Here is a 6000-nt window from a genome sequence, read left to right as displayed (position 1 = left end):
AGTTCTGTTACATTGTTTAAGTAGATGTGATAGTGATGCAGCACGTTTCATGTATGTTTCAAAGCAACACCCGTATACTGACACAGCCTAACTCACATAATTTTTATTCCGTTGCCCTCCTCAAGGTTATTGAATTTAGACCCCGAAACATTTCTGGAAAATGGAATCACTGAAAGTGAGGACTCAGAATGACCTCCAGCTGAAGAACCCTATGACCTATTTTATTTATTTATGCATATATATATAGGTTATATAAAGCGCAAACAAGATCCTTGCAGATATCAGAGCGCTTTACAATGAACAAAGATGATTATAACAAATGAATAGCAAGAAACAATATAGAGAACAAGCATAGGATATATAAAATAAAACACACAGAAATAGTCGTAAAAATACCAAAGCATGGGATCATAGTTGTTCCAAGAACATAAACAGCGAGTCTCAGATGGGAAAGATTCAGGGCCGGGAAGAGTGGTCAAGTATATTTTGCCATGAGAATCGCTTTTACTTTTTGAAAGATACGAAAGAGGAATTCAATCGGGTTTCAGGGGGAAGAGTATTCCAAATCCTAGGCGCCATCCCAGAGAAGGTTCGTTTATATGTTTTTCTTTTATTGAATCTTTTATGTTTCAGAAGCAGGTTATCTGCACCCCTAGAAGACCTTGAGCCACCAGAGATTGTCAATTTATGTGTGAGATAAATGGGTGCCTTATGGTGTAAGGCCTTATGTGTCATGCAGGCAATTTTTAGCTGGATTCTTGCTTCGAACGGGAGCCAATTCAGGGATTTTAGGTCAGGGGATATGTGGGAACTTCTTTTCAAACCGGTGATGAGTCTTGCTGCAGAGTTTATTGTTGATCTAAGGGGGGCTGTAGTCGTTTTTGGGAGGACGAATAGAGAGACAATACCATAAGCCACACGAGGGATAACTAGCGCTTGTACAGCCTGTTTGAAGTCGTTGACTGGTAAGAATGGTTTCAACTTCCATAGAATGTTTAACTGGAAGTTTGCTCCATTTGTAGCGTTGCTGACGTGTTTCTGCATGCTGAGATTGCTGTCCAGAGTTATTCCCAATGATTTTGCTGAGTCCACAATAGTTGGTTGCACGTTAAGTGCAGTGAGATGTTGGATTAAGGTTTGCAACAAAGGGATTTTTGCGGGGGGGCTATAAGTAGGAATACAGTATTTAGAGCGTTCAGTTGAGATGATTTTCTGCCAACCATGTTTGTGTGTTCATGAGTGTGGAGTTAAGCTGTTTAATGTCTTCTAAGGTGTTAATCTTTAGATACAGTTGTGTATCTTCAGCATACATATGATATTGCACGTTAGTCGCTTGAACAATTTCGGTGAGCGGCTCCATGAACAAGTTAAACAATTTCGGGGAAAGTGAGGATCCTTGTGGGACGCCCAGGCTTACTGGAACTGGGCTTGAAAGAGTGTTGTTAATCTTGAATTGTTGTGTTCGGTTATGAAGAAAAGAGGTAAACCATCAGTGGTGGAGGGCAGAGCCAAGAGCCAAGGCAAATGACAGTGTATCGCTGATGCTCCACCAAATAAATTCTTCTTGCAGCCAGAGCAGCACACCAGACTCAAGTCCAAAAAATGACTGCATCAAGCTAGTGTGAGTGCAACCCCAGGGAATAGCTGCAACTCTGGGCAGCACCAAGAAATGGTACACACCGATACCTGGGGTCCTAGAAGGATACTGGGGAGTCAATTTAGGATCAGCACACAAAGTTCCAGTGTGAGGAGGGGGCTCCATGTAGGGGTTGGTGGTGAGTAAGGTCCCGGATAAGGATATCGAAAATGATATGAAACTGGGCAGGAATACGAGAGCCGGCAGAAGTGGTTGGGCAACAAACTCTTACACCAGAGGCCTGAGTTGGGCCTCATGTACATAGAAAGAGGACTTGCTTAGCCTCATGGACCGACTGCAACACCTTGGAGGCAATGTGTCGAGCTTTTGCCGAGCTTGGATGCAGTGCCTTTCACACATACTCACCAAAAATTCCACAGGAAAGACGCTAACTGCAGCTTTGCTGAGAACCACACAGCACTGTCTCTAAGGCGAAATAATTATTTTAAGTGGCTCCCTTGAGTGAACCTGCTATTCACAGTCCATAGGATATCTGCAGCCCCCAAATGCATCAAGTGAGTACTGGCCTGCCACGGGAATATAGGTGAGACTGCCTGCTTGCTATGACAGCTGGCAGCATTCATATGTTATAACAGACATAAAAGAAATACAAGAAAACTCTATATTTTTTAGCTAAAATGGTGTGAGTTATGCTGCCTATATCACTTGGTGACACTTATATTAGTGTCTGACCATACAATCATTTTCCTTTGATGGAAGACATAGTCCATTCGGCTACTAAACGTTCCTGCAACTGAGCATAGACTTCCATATGCGTGGACCACCGACTTACTTTCAATATTAGAAATAAGACTATGATCTCCCTCAAAATGACAGCAATCTTTAAGGGGGTAATGTCCTCCTTAGTAATGCCCACTTCATGCTAGGAACTCCCATTTGAAAATCACTGCAATGAAAAGAGGACTTCATTCCTTCACAAAATGGTTGCCATCTTGAAATGGATATGATCTTATCCTCTGGAGAGTTATCCTCTAGGTCCAGCCACCTGACCCAACAAACCAGCCTAACCAACTTCCAAAATCAGTACTTTCGCACCAGATTAACATACCCATGACAAGGCTGCAGATGACTGTGTGATGCCCATTTCTACCCTAGCAATGGTTGTCTAAATCATACTTATTATTTCCAGTCTGGTATCAGCCTCCAACATGACAGGGACACCTGTTGCCCCCAGCAACCTCTCTGGCACCTTCCCATGTCTGGCACAAATGCTTTCAAGATCAATTACCCTCTAATCTTTCCAAATATGTAATGAAAAACCTGAAACATAAGACCATGAGAGACCTCCCGAAACCCTCTTCACAGACCAATACTACTGCCAATGCAAAGGCACTCTCAACACGGACCTCCTCCTCTTCACATACAACATTGGCCTATGGATTTGGTCTTTAACACCTTGGCTGCGGCGCAAATTCAACCGCGGTGCTCGACATTCCATTCGCGGAAGTGGCTCTCACAGCCCCCGGCCGTCGTACGCACACGCCCAACATGACTTATGACGGCCGGGGGTCTTCATGAGCACGGATGAGGTTAAGGATTTTCTCATCATCCTCTCTCTCATACATAGTCTTTGGATTGAAACTCAAATGCTTCTTTCCTTTTGACCTCTGGGGTAACCATTCTATCTCCGTCTACAACAATGAGAACATCATGTTCTTAGCCAACAACTGAATCCTGGCCACGATTGACTTGATTTATCTCACCTTCAAACCGTCTGTCCTCCAATGCTTTCTTTCTCCATTTGTCCCCAAAACCCATCGGCCTCTCTCCACCCCTTATGGTCCATCCAGACAACCCCTCTCTCCCCAGACTCTGCTGGACTCTGATATGCCCCCTCTACCCATTGCTCACCACCCGCACAAATACCTTGAACAGGCCTCCACAGACCATCTCCCCACGTTCATCCAACCTCCCACAAACTATTACTACCCCCTTGCATCGCCTTCTTCACCCTCTTCTCCGGCCAACAGTTGACCCTTAAGCCTCCCCCTTTGTCCCCCTTATTTTACGCCCACTGCTCTAGCTTCTTCCAACACCACAGACTACATAACACATCTCCCCGAAACACAATTGATAGACATAATTGGCCTCCGCTCTCCAAGCTCCATTCCTCGTTCTCATACCTCTCATAAAGAATCAATATCCCCTCATTGGCTCCATCCCATCGAAGCACCTCTCTGTCCTCACGTTGCTGCCCCCGACATCATACCCCACTGACCCTCCACCCCAAACCTTCCGGAATGCCGAAAGACAGCCATCGACCCTTACCCAAATGGACATAATCTCCCCATGACAACTCAGACCTATCCTTTCTCCTATTTAGTTAAGCAACTCCAATATCCGCTAAACCCTCCTCCTCTCCTCCCGCAGTGGGCTGCCTGATTTTCATCATTATCTGAGAGCTCAGTCTAAATCACACACCATTCTGGTGCATTATCATCCCTTTAACTTGATACAAATCCCAGCTTCCCTCCCTGAACATTCAAGTCAGAAAGACAACAGCTTTTTCCTGAACTGCATACTAGACAGTTGTCAGTCTGCAGTCAAAGATTGTCTAGAGATATCGATCCAGGCCCATAATCTTGATATCATTATCCTGGCTCAAAGACTCATCTAACCATGCTCCAGACCTTCTTCTTCCTCCCAATTACTCAATTCTGTGTAGAGATTGGGAAGATAGACAAGGTGAGGGCCTTCCACTCATACACAGAAACTGCCTGAGATGGAAGACCCTCTTAGTGGCTCAGTTTCAGTCTTTCATATCCATGTGGGTGGAAATGCCCACAACTACTTCCTCCAACATCGGACTGAATGTGATTTAATATCCACTGGGACAAAACAACTCCTTCATTGAGGAATGCATGGATCTCTTCACCTCTCAGCTTTTCAGCTCTTACAACACTAACTTTCTTGGAGACTTCAACATCCACAAGGGAAAGAAACGTAACAGCTATGTGGACATTTTTACCTCCTTTCTTTAAGATAATGACCTCCAACAACACTGCCATGAACCCAAATACCACAAAAGCACCATTCTTGACCTGGTAATCTTCAATTCTCCCAAATTACAGTCATACAACCCCATTCCAGTCAACTGGCCCGAACACATGCAGATCCCATTCTGCTTATCCTGCTCTTATGTAAAAATATTCGGACAACCGAAGTAAGAGAAAATATGGTTCAGGGACATATCTGACCTTGACACTGAAACCATGGCCATCATGGCCTTTCCTACCCTAATTTCATTTATACCTCATCTTGATATTGATGAGGCCACCTACAAAGACAACTCCTGCATGGAATCATTTATCAACAAATCTGCAGCCATGAAGTGCAAATTATCTAGACCAAAAGTCCTTGGTTCTCAAAAGAATTTACCAAGAAAGAAAGCTTATCAAAAAATGTGAGAAAGAAAGAAGCCAAGGACCCTCTCACCTGAGTATGAACAAGCTTCGCATAGTGCAAAAACAATACAAAGACTGAATCCTCAGGGTCAAATCCTTCCATCTCAGAGCACTCATAAATTCTGCAATGAATAGACCTTTGTGCCTGTTTGAGGTTCTCGCACAGACTACAAACCCCACTACCACTTTAGCTCCTGAGTCATCAGTGGCCTGCTACAACAACTTTGTGGATTTCTTTGATAAAATAGCTAAAGACATCCATATCTCGCTACGCACCAGCAACTCCCAAAAAATAGCTAGAGACATCTATATCTCGCTTTGCACCAGCAACTCCCAGAAATAGTCTCTACAATTGCAACGTGCTGCATTTATGGTATTTATTTATTTGATTGCATTAGTTAATTAAAACCATTGCATTACAATAAATTAAACATTAGAAACAAAAAGACATCACAATTCATGGAAGTAAAACAGGATCTGGAAAAGTGCAATAGTTAAAATGCCAGCATTTGTCTAGGGGCTTCTTATCATGTTTTAAATTGGGCGTTACTTTTTGGGTAGTCCCATAGGACAGTGTCATCTGGCTTCAAGGCTTGCTTTCATTTCTTTTCTTTTTGCTGATGCTCTTTTTATTATCAAGTACTTGTACTTGGCTACTGTGTAGAGGAATAGACTTTCTCAGGCCTGTATTTAAAATAGTCCAGTATCAGCGTTTGAACAGTTTAAGGGCTAGGGCGGGGTCCAGGCCAGGGTACATAGCATCCCTGATAGTTTGAACAAATCTTCCGCAACAAGCCAGGATGTAAGGTTCTTTTTGTGTAAAGCATAAAGCGGAGGCTTCCTGGCATGTGGTTACTTTTTCTCTAATGCAAAGGTCTCTAAGAAGGATCCTCCTTTCAGTTGCTAAAGTCGGACAGCAGCACACGAGATGCAAACATG

Source organism: Lissotriton helveticus, chromosome 6 (assembly GCF_964261635.1).
Source record: "Lissotriton helveticus chromosome 6, aLisHel1.1, whole genome shotgun sequence".
NCBI classification, from domain to species: Eukaryota; Metazoa; Chordata; class Amphibia; order Caudata; family Salamandridae; genus Lissotriton; species Lissotriton helveticus.
This window is presented reverse-complemented; position numbering follows the sequence as displayed.